The sequence below is a fragment of the Schistocerca cancellata genome, chromosome 10 (assembly GCF_023864275.1).
Source record: "Schistocerca cancellata isolate TAMUIC-IGC-003103 chromosome 10, iqSchCanc2.1, whole genome shotgun sequence".
NCBI lineage: Eukaryota > Metazoa > Arthropoda > Insecta > Orthoptera > Acrididae > Schistocerca > Schistocerca cancellata.
In genome coordinates this window covers 122011528-122032293 of record NC_064635.1, presented here as the reverse complement: position 1 = coordinate 122032293, position 20766 = coordinate 122011528, and positions in this window count along the sequence as shown.

The window sequence follows — 20766 nt, the reverse complement described above, 5'->3', positions numbered from 1 at the left end:
GTTATTCTCTGTTTCTTTTCAATACTTTTTGTAGTGGAAATTGGTTTAACTTTTGCTCAAAAACGCCACAAGGACCACCCCAACTATAGCTTTTCTGAAATACGAAGTCCGATCTGCATTTCTTTCATTCTTTCCCTTTTTCACGGTCTCTCTTCTCCCATTTTTCATCATTTTTTTTTTAATTAACCACTACAACTCTCTCTAGAAATGGTTAATGGCTCCTTGCTAGGTCGTAGCCATGGACTTAGCTGAAGGCTATTCTAACTGTCTCTCGGCAAATGAGAGAAAGGCTTCGTCAGTGTAGTCGCTAGCAAAGTCGTCCGTACAACTGGGGCGAGTGCTAGTACGTCTCTCTAGACCTGCCGTGTGGTGGCGCTCGGTCTGCAATTACTGACAGTGGCGACACGCGGGTCCGACATGTACTAATGGACCGCGGCCAATTTAAAGCTACCACCTAGCAAGTGTGGTGTCTGGCGGTGACACCACAGTATCCTTGTTTATTTGTATTTTTGTTCATCTTATAACCTATTTCTAAGTACTATTCATTCCTTTCAAGAGATCTCCCAAAGGATCTTTGCTGTTTCTCACAGATTGACATTGTTTTTGGCAAGTCCTTCCTTTCCTAAACTTTAATTCACATTGCAAATTATACTTGGTTTCCTTTGTTTCGTGCTCCATCTCCAGATTCAAACAACATGGGTAAAAATAGACTAGAACCGTGTGTCGCCCTTTCCTCAACGGATAAGGCCATTTCGGGTTCTTTAACTGTTACAAGTAAAGTACTATTTCTGTAGAAGTAGTACACAAACTTTCGCTACCTGTATTATATGTTACACCAGAATACCATTTTCCAGTTAATAATGTCAAAATGTCCTTTATTTTGATGAAAATTTAAACTAATAGAAAATGACTTCTCAAGATGATGTTTGTTCATTTTTTGCTCGAGACAATAATTTTGACATGGATACTTCAATTCTGAGTGACAAACGGAGTCAAAAATGACCGCTTATAGATCCGAAGAAAAATAACTCCAGTATTTATTTTCTGGAGGCTGAACACAGAATATTTACAGTACTACTCTTTACCACTAGATGTTCGCCCATGGAGTGAAAAAAGCAATTTCAGAAATTTAAGAAACGTTATTTATTTCTTGGCTTGGTAAATACTCAAAGAAAGCCATTACTGTACGTTTCTGAATTATAAATTCCTTTACAGCAGTGAAATGTATCCGTATGACAACGACTACTCTCTTAGGAGAAAAGTCTTCCTCCTCCACCAACTCCCTTACATCGGCTAAATATTCTTCAGTCACCAGTTTGGCAACCACGTCAATCGACCTTAGATGAGGATCTGAATAATCCGTCTCGTCAGGGACAAACTAGGGTAGATCGATTTCTTCGGCCAGGTCTGCCTCGATGTCCAGTATATACTCCTCCAATTCATTGTCCAGTAAATCCAGTTCCGAATGCCACCTACAAAAACAAAGACAAAATTGCTTTCTTTTGCAACTTATTGCACCACGATTATCGTACCCTTAAACAGCATTCGTAAAACTATAACTGTCCCATAGAACTTTCTTGTAGGAAACGTTACAGTACAGCAAACCAAGATATCCAAAGCATTATCAGCAGCAAGCCGACTTACTTCTAAAACACATTATCTGACGATCTTACACAAAGCGTTTGCAGACTGTAAGTAACTGCGTCATTATATGACGCCTGTTAAGGGGTCTGAAATCGGTCAACTTTTAATACAGTATCATCACCAAGAACACGGATGTGGACGAGTGTTACAGTACAATCTCCCTAAGGTTAGCGTCAGTTACGGACAGCTTCTACAACAGCCAAGTCAATAGTAACACAACCTCCCTTACTCGTTCTCTTCCACTGCGATGTGTCCATGTTGATCAGTGGACGAGTGTTACAGTACAATCTCCCTAAGGTTGGCGTCAGTTACGGACAGCTTCTACAACAGGCAAGTCAATAGTTACACAACATCACTTACTCGTTCTCTTCCACTGCGATGTGTCCATGTTGGTCAGTGGACGAGTGTTACAGTACAATCTCCCTAAGGTTAGCGTCAGTTACGGACAGCTTCTACAACAGCCAAGTCAATAGTAACACAACCTCCCTTACTCGTTCTCTTCCACTGCGATGTGTCCATGTTGGTCAGTGTACTTGTAATATTCAACATAGTTTCCTGTCCCTCCCCTGTAGGCAACACCTGCAGTTATATAAATTTCAGTAAACGAATTGACGTAATTGATATAACTGAGGAATCTCCAACTCATCTACTATTCACGAATACTTCGCACTTACATTTCAGTTGAGAACATGAGCTCCCAGAGAATCCTGAAAAAGAAACGAAACAATATTAACTTTGGTATCGATTGACGTAGGTACGTTATTTATTTTGACTAATAACAAGCAGTACTAGACACGTTTCAGCAAATGTACTCTGTTACGGTTTCACCCCTATCACTCCTGATTTACAAAGACTAAAATCTCAAAGTAACAATAGATTTTCGAAACATGTATTTCGGTGCGAAAATTTGTAAAAACTGGGAGACACGAGAGGACTTAGTGCCGGTTTGCCTCGCCAGCCACATTGTAGCTCGCCTGCTACCAAACCTCATGGCTGACACAGCGATACCGGCCAACAGCGTTTAGAACTACGAGTTTGCGAGGATGCGACAGCTGGCGGCGACTTACCAACAGACAATCGCGAGTGCGAACTCCTCGAGTATAGCGATAAGCACGATCAGAACCATCTTGTCCGACAGCTTAGCACCAAATGAGTGTTTCCGTGGTTACGGCGGCTGTACGTCCATTGTCGAAACAGAGGACAAGTAATTATCATGACTCACGTATGTGGCGTGAAAAAGTTGTTTAAGGACTGCTCGCTTTTAATTTTATTTGGCCTCTTCATAATAATCAAACATATTTAGCAATTTTTGAATTGGTTGACATAGATTTCATTGCATGTTTTTACGTATCTTTAACCCCCACCTAAAGGTAACGTGAAAATACCGTGGCTGATAGATAAAAGTCGGATTTGGTAGAAACTCGAGAGGTGTCCCAAAATTCCTCTTTTGGTGGTCTTTTGGTATACACAGCTCCTTCCCAAGTGGATGTCCACTTTTTCCCAAAATCACAAGGATGACGTTTTCCGCATTACTTAACTGCCAGAGCGTTGTCATAATGCATGTGGGTAGACAAATTCCAGCTTTGATTGGTAATGTATCAAGCTTTCTCCGCTACCTTTCGAGTTCTGAATATCCCACATATCTGGTAGTTGAGACCGAAAGGTTCATCGGGCTGAGAATCGCGGCATGTGGATGCCAGACTTTCCAAGCCATATAAGTGTGACAAGTGACATCCTTGTAACGCCATTTCTGAAGTATTTCCAATGTTTGACGTTTAGACAATCTAGTTTGACGGACATATACTTTTCAGATACAGAAGACTGTACTGCTATATACTGTCGAATCTTTGTGAAATTCACTGACTAACACAGCTCTTCCCATCCCAGTCAGTTGTGCTTCTTTAAGATAGAAACAACGTCAAAGGGACTAAATCAAGGGTAACAAAGGTATCCTCCTGCTCCATCCCACTTTTCCGCTTGTCCTACTGTCTCATGCTGTGTGATGATGGTGTTTCCTTTTATCCAAAGTAAATGTGAATGTATACCCACTGATGTGTGGCTGGAGTCGTTCGAGAAACGCAGTGGCGAATTCCAGTTGATGTGATAGCACTACTGATCGAACATCTGAGGCATACTGAACGTGGTATCAGAGCTCATCGCCCCCTCTCCGGTTTTTACGGGTATTAAGTGGCTTGTGTGCGCAGATGTGGTGCCAACATCCTCCAATTTTCTACCAGGGCGTCATTGCTTCCATGCCTCGCCACACCACCACTGTTATTCGTGCCAAAGGTGGACATAGTGGCTCTTAGGTAGTTGGTCATAATGTTCTGGCTGATGAGTGTATTGTAGAGAAAACTCCATTGCCTTTTGTCTTCCATTTATGATCTTCTAAAAGTTCTAAAGTACTTCTAGAATCAGTCACTATAAAAATGGAGTCGGGGACAATTTAGATGCATGACGAAGAGCTTCTACGTAGGATAGCCTTTCTCAATACCAATGCTGGCTTCTGGCAGAAGTTTGCACATTTTCCTAGCTTGCCTATCTAATCAGTGCTAGTCTCATAACATGAAAAAATCATGAGCATGGTTGTCCAGATGGACAGGATGGTTTGAGACACATCAACAGGTGAGGTGTTGATCTATACAGACCCCCCACTCTGATAAGACGTTGCTGTATATTGATAGCCTCACAGTTGTAGCCAAACCTAGGTTTACAGTATCGTTTATTGGAAGCCTGGTCGTATACCACATTGTTAAAGATCGATATTATGTTATGGCAAGGAAGAGCTTAAGCACGGTTTTGTGAATTCTCTGTGTCCTTTAGTGGACAGTTGAGGAAAAACTTGAGTTAATAAAGTATTTATTTCTTCGTTCCTTTCATGTAAAGTTTCTATAGCTCTATCAACTACTGCCTTTAAATTTTGAATGTGATCTTCTTGAATTCAATTTAAATTTGATAATTGATTTTTTTGACCTACATACATCTCCCAAATTTTTTCTTTTCTTTCATGTAAAGTTTCTATAGCTCTATCAACTACTCCCTTTAAATTTTGAATGTGATATTCTTGAATTCTATTTAAATTTGGTAATTAAGTTTTTTGACCTTTATACATCTCCTAAATTTTATGTTCTCCATGTTTTCGAATTGAAGGTGAACTTCTTCATAAACAAAATCTTTGAAATTTTCTGCAAAAGGCATTTTAGATTCCATAACTAAAGAATATAGATCAGATCCCTTGATACATTTTGTTGAATTTTGTATATATTTAGGTAGCATGATTTCACTGCTACTGATATTTGCATATGTTTACAATACTTTTCTTTAACATGAAGTTCTACAGCATCTCGAAGATGATTATATACTAGAAGTTCCGTAGCTTGATTTCCATGAAACCATGGATTATTCTTTTTATCAACAATCATAAACAGTTGTTTATTATTTTATGTAAGGTTATTGTTGAGCAGAACTACAATCACCTCCATTTATTGTAAATAATTTTTATTAGATTTGCAAAAAATAAGAAGGAGCTGAATGAAAAGTAAAATGATTTTATAATCAGAGAATATAAACCTGATGCAGTCAAAGACTGTTTTAGCTGTCGCTGGTTCATTGACAGAAACAATATGTGGCTTTATGTGTGAGGGGTGAGTGATTTGCTCACCCCTAGTATTACATAAATATTACAATGTTTTTCTCTTGTATGTTCACAAAGTTATAGTTCTTTGTTCATCATGTTGTATTTCATAATGAATAAAGCTTAAAAATATGTTTCAGAAATTCATCATAATCTCTTTTGTCTAACATTTCCATTTGCTAAACATTTAGCATCTGGAAATATATATAGAAAAGTTAAATTCTCATAAGTAATCAACAACACTACCATGTTTATTTTATTTTTTTATTTCTTTTCTGGATATGGCAAATGACTGACACCTTATTTTTATTGATAAATATAGTTTTTTTCATTATAAGTTAGACCTGTCTGGTGGGTGGGTCCATATATATTCGATTTTCACAAAAATATTAAAATTATTTCGAATAAATGGCGAACCTAAGTAATCTGGAAGTCTGCAAACTGAACACAGACATCAATGATTTAAAAGCTAAACAACAACAATTTATTCAGGTTACTCATCGTATCAGTAAAGATTTATGTTTTGAACAAATATATAACTTGTATTTAACAAATGAAATGTACAGTTGTATAGATGGTGATCATATTAGAAAGGAAAATCCGTTTAGTGTACATTTATGGAAACTTATAATTTCAAGGGATAATAAAATATCTGAAGATTTTATTAGAGAATTTCAAGAGAAATTAGATTTGGATTATATACTAAGAAGTCATGAGTTATCTGATAATTTTATAAGAGAATGTCAGGGTCAATTAAATTGGTAAATTTATTAATCTATCAAAAATTATATGAAAATTTTATAAGGGAATTTCAAGATAAACTAAACTGGGACATATTTCATTAAATCAAGTATTATCTGAAGAATTTATAAGAGAATTTCAATATTAATTGAGTTGGGTAATATATGTCATACACAAGGATTGTTTGTAGAGTTTATTAGAGAATTTCAAGATAAAGTAAACTGGGGAGGAATATCAAGTAATCATAAACCAACTGAAGATTTTATTATAGAATTTCAAGACAAATTAAACTGAAGAGAAATATAATTTACACATGAAATGTCTGAATATTTTATGAGAAAATTTCAAGATAAATTGGATTGGGATCATAATTATATCAAGTGAAAAAGCACTGTCTGAATAATTTATAATGGTATTTAAAGATAAAATTAATTGGGAAATAATTTTAACATATAAAAATATACCTGAATTACTCTTACAAAAATTATTAAGCCTTATGAACTTATCGAGCACTCTGAAGGAGAAGAATGCTGTACATTCTTAACTGACGAAAATCACCAATATGTTAAAACAAGTTGTAATTATATTTTTCATAAAGAGTGTATTGATGAGTGGTTGAAAGAACATGATAAAGTGTGTAGAAATGTTTTTAAAAATATAATAAAAGTTTAATACAAGGCATAGTGAAATCTTTAATTATTTTTGTTCTATATAAATGATTTATCTTTATTTGGAATTGATTGTAATTAACCATCTGCTTAGGTTCCTAAGTAATAACTAGTTTGAATGACACATTGGAAAAATTATAAAATTTTACATTTCCATGAATCTAATAAATTAGTTTCCATGTAAATGTAGTTGATGGTTGCGGAACAAGAGTGGCAAGATGTTTATAGTGCTGATAATATAGATGATAAATACAATGCTTTCCATAACAAATTTCTCATGCTCTTTGAGAGTTGCTTTCCATTACAACATTGTAAACGGGGTATTAGCAGTAATGGACAGCCCGGGTGGCTGACTGGTGGGATAAGGATATCATGTAGAACAAAGTGGGTATTATATCAAAATGTTAGAAGTAGTCACAATCAAGTTACCATAGCCTTTCACAAACTGTACTGTAAGTTGCTTAAAAATATTATTAGAAAAGCAAAGAGTATGTGGTGTGCAAATAGAACAGCTAATTCACATGGTAAAATTAAAACCATATGGTCAGTTGTGAAGGAAGTGTCTGGTCAGCAGCGCAACATTGACAATATAAAGTCAGTTCGTAGTAAAAATGTTTCTGTTACTGGTAAATCAGATATACTTTCAGTATTTAACAATCATTTTCTGAGCATTCCTGGTGAATTAAACAAAAATTTAGTTTCTTCATGGTATCATATAACTATCTTGGCAAATGCCTTTCCAAGATTGATGCCTGAAACACTCCTCTGTGATACAGATAAGGAGGAGATTAAGTCAATAATTAAATCACTGAAGATTCTCATGATTATGATGGAGTGCCTAGCAGAACATTAAATTACTGTGCTGCACATGTTAACCCTATATTTAGCCATATTTGTAATTTTTCCTTTAGGAATGGTCAGTTCCCTGAACGATTTAAGTACTCAGTAGTAAAGCCGCTTTATAAAAATGGAGAAAGGAGTAATGTAGACAATTTTAGACGTATTTCTATGCCATCAGTGTTTGCAAACGTTATCGAAAAGGCTGTGCATGTAAGGTTAATTGATCATTTTATATCACACGATTTGCTATAAAATGTACAGTTCGGCTTTAGAAGTCGTTTAACAACTGAGAATGCTATATTCTCTTTTCTCTGTGAGGTGCTGGATGGGCTAAACAAAAAGTTTCGTACGCTTGGCGTATTTTTTGATTTAAGTAAGGCATTTGACAGTGTTGATCACAAAATATTGCTCCAGAAGTTGGACCATTACAGAATACAGTGAGTAGCTCACAATTGGTTCACCTCTTACTTTAGCAACAGGCAGGAAAAGGTCATTATTCACAATGTTGATAACAGCTGTGATGTGGGATCTGACTGGGGTACTGTCAAGTGGGGGGTACCCCAGGAATCAGTGTTGGGGCCGCTCCTGTTCCTTATTTATATAAATGATATGCCCTCTAGTATTATGGGTAACTCTAAAATATTTCTGTTTGCCGATGATAATAGCAAATCACAGTAAGACTCAGTTCTTACAGTTTCTAACACACAATTCAACAAAACCTGACATTTTAATTTCACAGAATGGGCATATAATTAGTGAAACTGAACAGTTCAAATTTCTAGGTGTTCAGGTAGATAGTAAGCTGTCGTGGAAAGCCCAAGTTCAGGATCTTGTTCAAAGATTTAATACTGTCATTTTCACTATTCGAACGGTATCAGAAGTGAGTGATACTTCAACACGAAAATTAGTCTACTTTGCTTATTTTCATTCGCTTATGTCATATGGTACTATATTTTGGTGTAACTCTTCCCATTTTACAAGGATATTTTCGTCTCAGAGACGGGCAGTTCAGACAATAAGTGGTGTGAGTTCAAGAACCTCCTGTCGACCTCTGTTCACGAGTTCCTTAACTCTTGTGCAAAAAGGTATGCAGTATACTGCTGCATCCATTTTCAATAAGCTGCCACTCGAATTCAAACATCTTAGCAATAATCCACGCGCTTTCAAATCGAAACTGAAGATTTCCTCATGGGTCACTCCTTCTATTCTGTCGAGGAGTTTCTTGAAAAACTAAGCTGATTCTTATTGTATTGCTGGTAGCGTTTATTTAAACTTATGGACTGACTTTGTTTTCAGGTTCATGAATATTTATTTTTATCTGTTTATTACTTTTATGTTGTAAGTTCATGTACTGACACATTCTATGACCTTGGAGACTTGCTCCTCAATTAGGTCCTACAGAACTTGATGTGTAAATAATTAAATAATCAAAGAGACAAATTTGTCTGGGGAAAAAACTGTTAGCAGGGCAAGTTAGGTACTTTTATAGCTTTAAGTTGGCGTCACTTGGATGAGCTCTGATATTCTGATATATCAACATTGTTTTGCTTACAATCTCAAAAATACATTTCAAGATGGCGAGTCCACTTGAAACGTTTCAAGTGGACTCGCCATCTTGAAACGTCCACGTTAGTTCAACAACGTTCTGTTATTCATTTTTTACTTTCTGATGGGGAGAAACCAGTGAATATATACTGTAGAATGTCAAAAGATCAGTTCAAAAATGGCCGCGACTCAGTGACTGACAAACACCATTCTGGCCAACCAGTTACTTGAAAGTCGAATTGATGATGTTATTCGTACCGGCCGCCGTGTGACTGTGGAAATGGTAGTTAATAAGGTTCATAACATTATCTGTAACAAGCTGAAGGACCTCAAAACGTGTGCAAGATGGGTCCCACAAGAGTTGACGCAGCTACAAAAGGAAACAAGGTTGAGAGTGTGCACAGATCTAAAGAACGTTATGAAAGAGAAGGTGAGCACTTTCTCAACAAAATTTTAACTTGTGATAAAACTTGGATTCCCTATTATGAGAATCAAAACGACAAAGCATGGACTGAAAGCACACCAACTCACCTGTCAAGAAAAATTCAAAACCCAAGAATCAGCAGGAAAAGTCATGCTGACAGTGTTTTGGGATGCTGAAGGTCCAGTTTTTTAAAGATTATCTCGAAGAGCAGCATAAAATGAACAGCCAATACTACCCGGATTTGCTTTTAAACAAGGTGAAGCCAGCCATGAGTGACAGACATTGTGGATCTCAAAGGATGATGCTGACGCTGTTTGCATTGTGGGTCACTCAATTGCGTGGTTATCAGCACCTGTACAAATTCCCAATCTTTACTCAGTCCAATCTCGCCACTTTCAGGAATGATGATGAAATGATGAGGGTAACACAAACACCCAGTCATCTCAACGCAGGTGAAAATCCCTGACCCTGCTGGGAATAGAACCCAGGACCCCATGCTTGGGAAGGGAGATCTCAACCGCGACACCACAAGCTGTGGATGGATCTCATAGGAGAGGTGTGATTCTCCAGCAAGACAATGCACGCCCTCATATTGTTCAACTAACACGTGAAATCATCGACAAAATGGGCTGGGAAGTACTGCCTCATCCTCCTTACAGTCCTGATTCAGCACCTAGTGATTTCCATTTGTTTAGTGCACCGAACGAGGCATTACATGGATAGAGGTTCCAGGACAACAAGCATATGAAAAAGTTTGTGGGAAATTGGTTCAAACATCAAGATAAAGACTTCTTTGCAGCTGGAATAAAAAAGCAAGTAGCACATTGAAACAAGTGCATAAATATTGAAGGGGATTATGTTGAAAAGTAGAAAAAGTATTGTTTTGTAAAAATAAACTCTTTTTTTCTCCATACCAATTTGTCTCTTTAATTACTGAATGACCATCGTAGATAATATGTTCTTGCATATGAAATTTAGTTAACATATTGAATTTTTCTTTGCACTTGAGTAGAGGTATCTATCTGTCGCCAATACAGAGTAAACTGATCCAATGTAGTACTCTCATTTGCGAATGCGCCACACCATTAATAAAACCAGAGTGAAATACCCGCAACATTCCTCACATTTCGTAAATGCTTTCAGATATCGAAATGAGATTTTGGCAAATGATAACATGTTATTCCAATAACTACAGGCTGTTTCAGTGAAAGAATTTAAATTTTAGGGGCCATCGATAGCTAGTAAAACGAGAAATGCTATGGATTTTGTAACAACATGTGTGAAGTTACACTTTTTTTTATACTGAGGATGGGCTCTTTCATAAGCTACTGACTTTACTTTTCCTCAGTTTCTCACTTAATAAATGTAATAAACCACTGTTTCAGAATTCTCTCGTAACTGTGTCTGCACAACATGTCAGTGAGGTGAGACAGTGTAAAGTCTGCTGTGTTTTCGCAGAAGAAGCAAATTTTGACATGTCAACTAGAGAAATGTGTACATTTTACTACTACCAGCCCTTAGATACAGAACGTCATGCAGCCATAAGAGCTACAGAGAGAGCAGAACAGACACAAGCCCACCGCTTTTTAGACACTGAGCTTCACGCATCTCTTCTTGTAGGTTCTGAGAAGCTTGGAGGCTCACAATGATGGCATCATTTAGGGGCTGTGCGACAACAGAGAGAAGTCATGCCTTTACATGTAGAGCATGGGAGGTAGTTAGTGAGGTATCGTTTCACTAAGACCCATTAATTGACTATATTAATCATCCATTAGTCATCTTAGGGAGAAAGGATCAAAAATGTAAGCATTGTAATGCATTGAAATGGAAGGCAAAAATGCTTGGTATGTGTTGCTCTGGTACTAGATGACTTCTGAAGAACGCCCAAGAAGTCTACTTCTGTCCAAATGTAACTAATTGAAGTGTTTTTTTTTAAATGTAATTAGAAAATATAATGCATGCTTTCCGATGACTTCATTTGGTGTGGATGCGGAAGTCAAAATGCAAGGTTTTTCGCCTACTTTTACGATTTGGGGACAATTTTATCGTATAACTGGATTTTTCCTTTCACCAGATAGTCATCAGCATAAGTTCCTACAGATTTATTTTGTGGGGGATGAAACCAATGAAGCAGACTATGTGTGTAATAATATCTGAGTAGAAAACGAGATAGTTTCGTTTATTCAGAGAATCTTGCATGAACGTAACCATCAAATAACCACTTTTAAAACTGCTTTGGAGAAAACAGCAGGACAAAATTACAAATTTGTGATCCACTCGGACCATACACCCAGTGGGGAACATGAGAGTCGATTTAATGCATCATTGATAAATGAAGTAGCAGCCTTGATTGTGGGTGGACATTTTGCAACTCATGGCATCATTTTTTACACCTCTGATGACAGGCTAACCAGGGTAGTTGATATACGTAAATACTATGATGCATTGCAGTATGCACTAATTTTTAGCAAGGAACAGAAAAGTTATCGTTTACAGCTCTGCAATTCGACCCTGAAATGTATTTGTCCTCGCCAAATAAAACAGTGTCATGTATGGACTATTATGCATATTGTATGATGATATAAGAAAATGATTTTAATTTCATACTATAATGCAAATAACTGGCCAATCGGTTTTATGTGGATACACATTTTAAGGTGGAAAGTGAACGACTGCAATACAAATCATTAAATCAGGCTAAGTTGAGACTGAAGAATGTCATTCATCTTAGAGAGTGGTAAATGCTGCAAATGTAAACCCTAATAATGGGAAAGACAGTAATCCTACCCTCTTCATTTGTGAATGGTCCACGATACCTGCATGAGTATACTTAAGATGCATTCGCCTATGTCTGCACATATCGTCATACTGATCTATTCAGAACCTTCACATGTAACCCATCATGGAAGTAAGTAGTCGATAAATTATTACCAGGGCAGGCTGCTATTGATAGAGTTGATATGGTTACAAGAGGTTTTGGATGAAGAGTAAAGAAACTAGTGTCAGTTATAACTAAGAGAAAACTATATGGAGAAATGCAATGTTCTATGTATTCCATTGAATAGCAAAAGCGTGGATTACCACATGAGCATATATGGTTAAGAGACAAATTGAGACCTAATGAAACTGATAATATCATCAGTACAAAAATACCTGATTCAACCACTGACAAGACACTACACAAAATAATTTCAAAAATATGATTCATGGCCCGTTTGGCCGTAACACTCTCCAGTTTCCTTGCGTGGAAGATGGACAATGTACATAAAAGTTCTCACGTAGGCTTTAAATGGAGACCATACACAATAAAAACAGATGAAGAGCACCAGAAGACGGCACTCGTAAGATAATGATAAAGCTTCTAAACGCAATGACGTTATTGTCGATAATAGTAGGGTGGTCCCCATTCCCCAATTTTGTCAACTTTTTTTTAACGTCCATACCAATCTGGAGCCTTGTAGTTCAGTGTGTGCTATAGAATGTATCTCTAAATACATTAACTTCAGAAACAAAGACCTCACAAATCCCATAAATGAAATACACACGTATCAATCCGCCCATTACGTCAGCAGAAACGAAGCTGTGTAGCATATTTCAGGTTTTCCGCTACACGAAATACATCCCACTGTAACACATCTCAATGTTCACTTAGAGAATAGTGAAATAGTGCATGTTAATGAAAATAATTTTCGTGAACGAATATTAAGCACGCCAAAAACAACCGTGACTGCATTTTTTATCTATGTGCAAGGGACGATTTCGCAAAAGCTCTTCTATTGAGGTGCCGAGATATTATACCTGGATCATATCAGGAAAAAGAATGGAAAGTCATGTTCAAGGAATCCCTGCTCATAACTGGCTTGGTGCTAAATCCAGAGATGCTTTAGGTAGAGTCTGTATGGTGCATGTCAGAAACATGGTATGTTTTTGCTTGAGGATGATGCTACACCACGTGTGAAGCCCAACCTGTTTCAAAGGACTTAAAAAAACACAATGGTCAGATTTATTAACATTCAGACAGTTGTGAGACCAAAGGGTTATTAGAAAACGATAATCATTGTGATCCAACACTGGAGGAGGCCCTACGGTGCTGATTAGCGACCAAATTGAGAGAGCCTTTTGCAATATTAATAGCAACCTGTGGGCTTTCAAATCCACAACAAATATGGGAGAAATACAAAAGTGACATGGCAATAGATATATTGCACAGATTGGAATCCCTTACTGTTACATACAATGATTTACTCTTCAAAGAAGCTCTCATAAATGTGAAAGACCACATAATAATGATAAATGGAAAAGACTTATCTGACTTTGGCTTGAATAGACCAATTTTAACTGAAGAAATTAGTAGTGATTTACTACGAGAAATGAGTCATGACACTGTTTCCTCACAACAGCAAGTCAATACATATGTTCCACAATTAAACCCAGAACAGACAATTGTTTTCAACAATATTATGGAACAAACTGAAAGTGATGAAGGTGGTTTTTTCCTTCTTCTTAGATGCTCTGACAGGAACTGGTAAAACTTTTCCTTTAAATTTGCTCTTAGCCCAAATTTGCAATGATAAAAGAGTTGTTGCAGTCACCTCCACCAGATTAGTTGCCACACTACTGGATGGTGACCAAATGGCTCATTCAGTACTTAAGCTGCCGTTAAACTTAGCTCACGAAGAAAAAAAAAAAGAAAAGAAAATAGCGATCGTGGACAGATGTTGCAGCAGTGTAAGCTATTGGTTTGGGATGAATGTACAACATCCAGCAAAAGAGCAATTGAAGCACTAAATCGTACCATGCAAGATATTACAAATAACCGAACTGTCATAGGACGCAAAGTCGTATTATTGGCTGGCGATTTTAAACAGACTCTGCCAGTAGTAACTAAAAGAACACTGGCAGTTGAAGTGAATGGATGTTTAAAGGCGTCAGTCTTATGGCAACAAGTTAAAAAAATTTAATTCGGAAACAAATATGTCTGTACAACCGCACAATGACACGGAACATACCCAATGTGCAGATGCTCTTCTGAAAATTGGAGAGAATCATTTTGATAAAGACACCAACGGCATGATCACATTACGTGGTGTATTCTGCAATATGTTAACTGTACAGAAGAGTTGGTGACCAAAGTTTATCATGAACTACAAGCAAATATGGGAAAAAAAGATTGGTTGTGTCAGAGAGCAATTTTGGTGCCGACTAATGAATTTGTAGGACAGACAAATGAAAAAAATTATGTCACAAGCATAAGGAGAAATTTTAGAATATCTCTCTGTCGTTAATATTAGAGATACTGAACAAGCCATTTCTTGCCCAAGAAAGTTTCTTACCTCTTTGGAACTCTCAGGAGTACCTCCTCATAAACTGACTAAATTTCTCTTAATCAGAAATCTTGATGTAGGGAGATTGTGTAATGCTACACACTTACAAATTACACATCTGGGCCGCAATATTGTTCGAGCTACTATAATTAATGTGTCAGCTAAAGGAGCAAATGCTTTGATTCCACGAATTCCAATTACAGTGACGGATTTCTCTTTTCAATTTAAAATATTGCAATTCCCGCTAAAAGTGGCTTTTGCAGTGACCTTAAATAAAGCCCAGGGGCAGACACTCAAATCTACTGGTGTGCATTTAGAGAAAGTTGTTTTCTCTTAGACAGCTCTATATAGTGTACTCTTGTGCATCCAACCCACGAAAGGCAAGACGAAAAACATTGTTTATAAACTGTGTTGAGATAAGATGTTGCAATAAGTAATTGATAGGAAATTATATTTTTGTAGTTTTTAATATTTTTTAGTAAGGTTCCAAATATGACAAAAATAATACAAACACATTCATTATTCATTTTTACACCAGCACTACAAACATCTGCAAAAATTCATATCCAGTTATTGACAAATTCCTCGAAGACTTCCTCACCATTAAACATCATACCAGAGCTACTGATATGGGAACGCAGCCACAGGTAACAGCTGGTCTTATATACGAAAAAGAAAGAAAAAAAAGAAGAAGATAAAGAAGAAGAAGAAGAAATGAAAAGCAAAGAAAAAATATTTTTCAAAACTTTAAAATACACAGTATTAGAATAGATTATGATATTTTCACAAGGTGGGCACAAAGTACCCCCCTCCCCATCCCCCACCTCTTGGTACTGGAAGGGTTAAACATAAGATGTCACGCTTCTCACTTGAACAAATTATTTTTTTAAGTTATAATTTAGCATTGGAGGGCAGTGTGGAGGGTAAAAACCGTAGAGGGAGACCAAGAGATGAATACACTAAGCAGATTCAGAAGGATGTAGGTTGCAGTAAGTACTGGGAGATGAAGAATCTTGCACAGGATAGAGTAGCATGGAGAGCTGCATCAAACCAGTCTCAGGACTGAAGACCACAACAACAACAACAAACAACAGGTTATAATTTACGGGTAAAATTTCCAACATTGATTATGCCTACTTGTGGGTTCCAATAAACGTACAATTTCAGTCCATAGACTCCGAACTACATCCTCATTGTGGTATTTTTCATCCAGAGGATGTAACGAACTCCTTCTGTCTTGGACTAATCTTATCAGTTTCTCACAGTCCATATTTTGTGAGTGAGAACGTCGCCCGATCTGACTGAAGAAAACAGGCTTTTTTTGAATTTCAGTTACTGCCGTTGGGCGATGATACCGGCTACATGATGGCCGCCCATGTAGTGGGGTACTGATTTGGAAAGATCGGAAGTCTTCGCCCGACATCGATCATTGGTAATATCCATCGATTTCGGAGTCATTGTGACCGAAATCTTTGTATTGGAGACTGTGAACTTTCTGGACAACTGTTAGTTTTTCGGGGATGGAGTTCTACTCCACTGTGGGTACTTCAAGACATGGTGCTTTTTGAAATTGTAAATTAGCAGATGGTTTCGTCTTCTACGATCCTTCTGACATTGACACAACAACTAGACAAAGCCATATGGACGAATATTGAGTGTACTGCTTCAGTAACATCTGGTGTCTGCTTCGTACATGCCCATGAAACAATACAAGCACAAGCAGGTCATTCTACTGCTCCTCAAAAACTCTGCAATAGGTTCATATCAAGAGATAATACAACCAGGTTATTCTTTAAGTACTACATCGAGAAACCACAGTCACCTAACAGACAGTCTATACCATGCGATAAAAAGTATCCCGGCACTCCTATGTTAAGCAGATAGGCCAATGGATGTCACTTGAGGAGGACCTACCACTATAAAAGGAGTGTTTTCAGTGGACAAGCAGTAACAGCAGAATGGGTGAGTCAGAAGAGCTCAGTGATTTCGAACATGGACTACTCGTTGGACGACACCTAACTTGCAAACCCGTCACAGACATTGCAAGTTGCCAAAGTCAAATGCTGGTGATACGATTGTGAAGTGGAAACACGGAGGAAGAACTGCAGCTAAGCCGAGACCAGGCTGGGCAGATGTACTGACGGACAGGGATCGTCGAGCACTATGGTTCGTGGTTGTAAAAATCGCATTAAATTAGTGGAAGGAATCACTTGTGAGCTTCGGAGTGCCACCACTAGTCCAGCTCGAGCAGTTACTGTACGTTGGGTGTTAAAAAGAATGGGATACAATGGTCGGAAAACTCCTCATAAGCCACGAATTTCTGTAGTCATTGCTCAGCGATATTTGAGATGGTGTGAAGAACGACGCCACCAGATAGTGACTGACTGGAAACAAGTGATTTTCAGCGATGAATCACGCTCTACCCTGTGACAAATGCATGGATAACGTTGGCTACCATCATGCATAATGCCAACAGTAAATTAATCGATGAGGTGGTGTTATGGTATCGTCGCATTTTTCATCATTATGCTATGGTCTCATAATTACGGTACACAAACCACTAAATGCGGAAGTATGCGAACACATTTTACAGCATTCTGTATTCCATACACTAGAGGAACAGTTGGGAGACGATAATTGATTATATTAGCATGACAACGCAGTAAAGCATCATCTGTGAGGCAACGATTTGCAGACAGTAACATTCCTCAAATGGACTGGCATTCCAAAGTTCCGATCTGAACCCAATGGAACATCTTTTGGGATGGATTAGTTCGTCGAATTCGCGCCAGACCACAGTGCCCAACATCACTGTCTTCTGTTGTTCTGGCTCTTGAGGAGGAATGGGCTGCTACGAATATTCAGACACCTCACTGAAAGTGTCTCCAGCAGAGTTCAAGCAGTCGTAAAGGTGAATGGTGGATACACTCCCTATTAATGTCCAGTAATGGATGACTGGATATTCTAGATTAGATAGTGTCAGTATCAGCCACATTGAATGAGTATTTCATAAAGGAATGACAACCTAAAGAGAAAAATGTGGTGTCACCGCCAGACACCACACTTGCTAGGTGGTAGCCTTTAAATCGGCTGCGGTCCATTAGTATACGTCGGACCCGCGTGTCGCCACTGTCAGTGACTGCAGACCGAGCGCCGCCACACGGCAGATCTACAGAGACGTCCTAGCACTCGCCCCAGTTGTACAGCCGACTTAGCGAGCAATGGTTCACTGACAAATTACGCTCTCATTTGGCGAGACGATAGTTAGCATAGCCTTCAGCTACGTCAATTGCTACAACCTAGCAAGGCGCCATTTATACTTTGCTATGTATCTTGTGAAGCATGTACCATCAAACCGATGTACACCAATTATGGATTAAAGTTAAGTATTCCAGCAGCAACGTACCTTATTGGCTATATTAATTACATTGTCCTGTTCCAGACCTCACGCCAGTCTGCGTGAGCTTAACGCGTGCCTTTCAGCATCCTCGCATAGTGACTTGGCTGTCTTGCCTAGTCACAACAAAAAAATCGTGTGTATGCACATAACCCTAGATACAGGCATGCTGGTGTAAAGGTGTGTACTGTCAAGCATTCTAGATGTTACTGTAAATGGTATCCTAAATACTGAATTTATGAAGAATGAGGAGTTATTAATGTCCTTTTGAGGTTAGTGTGACGAAGATACAAGATATGTAAAACATTCTCGGTATTCTTGCCGAATCAGTTCTGGATAACATTTCGAGCTTTCGACTATTGCCTCCATCGTCATTGTCAGGAGCTGACTTTCACTGCTGCTGTGGTAGCCTTTTTTATAGCCCTTGGACGGCTTCTGATTGGTCGGCGATTACGTACTGCTGTCGCAGGCGATGTCACTGTGTGCGCTAGTAACGCCACCGCTTCCGTTGGAAGGTAAACCTTGGAAGGAAAGTCTCTGGTGCTTCTCTGCATCAAGCGCTCGTTTCCATGCACAGCTCAGGTGGTATCCGCTATCGCGGTTAAAGTTATTTTGGCTCATTCTTATTTCTACAGCCTCTTTAATAACAGAATCCCAGTACGTGGAGGCATGGGACAGAATTTTTGTTTCATCGAACAATATTTTATATTTGTTCGTGAGGCTGCGCTACGCAATTGCCGATTTCTCCAGTTCTCTATTTTTAATATGGCGCTGGTGTTCTGCACAGCGGTCGGGAACGGTACGAATCGTCTGACCTATATAATTGCTTCCACACTCACAGGGTATATTATAAACTCCAGGGACCCTGAGGCCGAGATTGTCCTTAATAGGGTGCATCATCTCCTTAATTTTCTTAGGAGGACAAAAAATCGGTCTTATACCTCATCTACGCAGGACTCTTCCTATTTTGCTAGAAAAAGGAAGAACCGCAATCGGTGTTTCATCCTGTGAGTGTGCAGCATTATCACGTTTCCTTTTTTTGGAGAACGCTGCCTTTATATCGCGTGTACCATAGCCATTCTTTCGGAACACAGATGGTTAATCTCGGATCTTAAGTGGTCCTCGTCAGAAACAGTTTTTGTTCTATATACCAACGTGTTCAAAACGGCTCTCTTCTGAGCAGGATGATGAAAATTCTGTGTATTCAGGTATAAATCTGTATGCGTTGGCTTACGGTATACAGTGGCCAAGACGCCCGTCCGTCTGTCGTTGTCTAAAACGTCTAAGAAAGACAGTCTCCCTTCCTTCTCCATCTCGACAGTGAACTGTATGTTCGAATGCATGCTGTTCATGTGTTCCATGAATTGTTCGAGAGCTTCTGCGCCGTATGGCCAGATCATAAATGTATCGACACCGTGACGATAAAATAAGAATGGACGGAGGGGAGCCGAATTTAGTGCACGTTCCTCAAAATTCCCCTTAAAAAAGTTAGCCAGTGATGGAGACAACGGAGAGCCCATCACCATTCCATCCGTCATTTCATAAAATTTGTTACCATACAAGAAGTAGGTGGTCGTCATCACGTGCTAGAACAACCTTATAGTTTCAGGAGGAAAAAGATCCGCCAGTATTTTCAAGGTGTCCTCCACACGAACTTTTGTGAACAGCGATACCACACCCAGGCTGACTAAAATGTCATTTGGACCAACTCTAATCTGTTTGATTTTCTCAACGAACATCTGGGAGTTTTTGATGTGATGTTCACACCGGCCGACTATAGGAGTCATCAACTTTGTTAGGTATTTGGCCAGCTTATAAGTAGGAGAACCAATTGCACTGGCAATAGGTCTCATGGGAACATTATCCTTGTGGATCTTCGGTAGTCCGTACAACCTGGGCGGTCTAGGAGCTCGGACTCTGAGATTTTTTGTAACATCGTCTGGCAGCCCAGAATCCTTCAGTAACTTCATAGTTTTTCTGCTGTACGCCAAAGTTGGGTTCTGCTTAAGACATTTATACGTACTGTCCTCCAACAACTGTCCAAGACTGTCAGCTTCTGATGGAGGTAATCGTCAAAAGCTCGAAGTTTTATCCAGAATTGACGCGGCAAGAATACCGAGAATGTTTTACATATAAGTGCCGTCGCGAAAAACTTCGTTCCCACGATACGCGATATTTACGGAGTCTCACTTTGTTAACTACGAGGTGTGGCTAGAAAAAAACCGGACTAGTACTGGTGAAACAATAAAACGAATGCAATAAGGCTGAAAGTCGCCTGGTCTGTCACGTGACTCTCGCTCCGCCTACTGCTCGAGTTTCATCTGCTTCCTGCACTCAGTCTGCCCGTGGCGTCTGTTTTAAGTAGTTGACGTTTTGTCTGTGCGTCGGAAAATGTTGAGTGTACAGAAAGAACAGCGTGTTAACATCAAATTTTGTTTCAAACTAGGAAAATCTGCAAGTGAAACGTTTTTAATGTTAGAACAAGTGTACGGCGATGATTGTTTATCGCGAACACAAGTGTTTGAGTGGTTTAAACGATTTAAAGATGG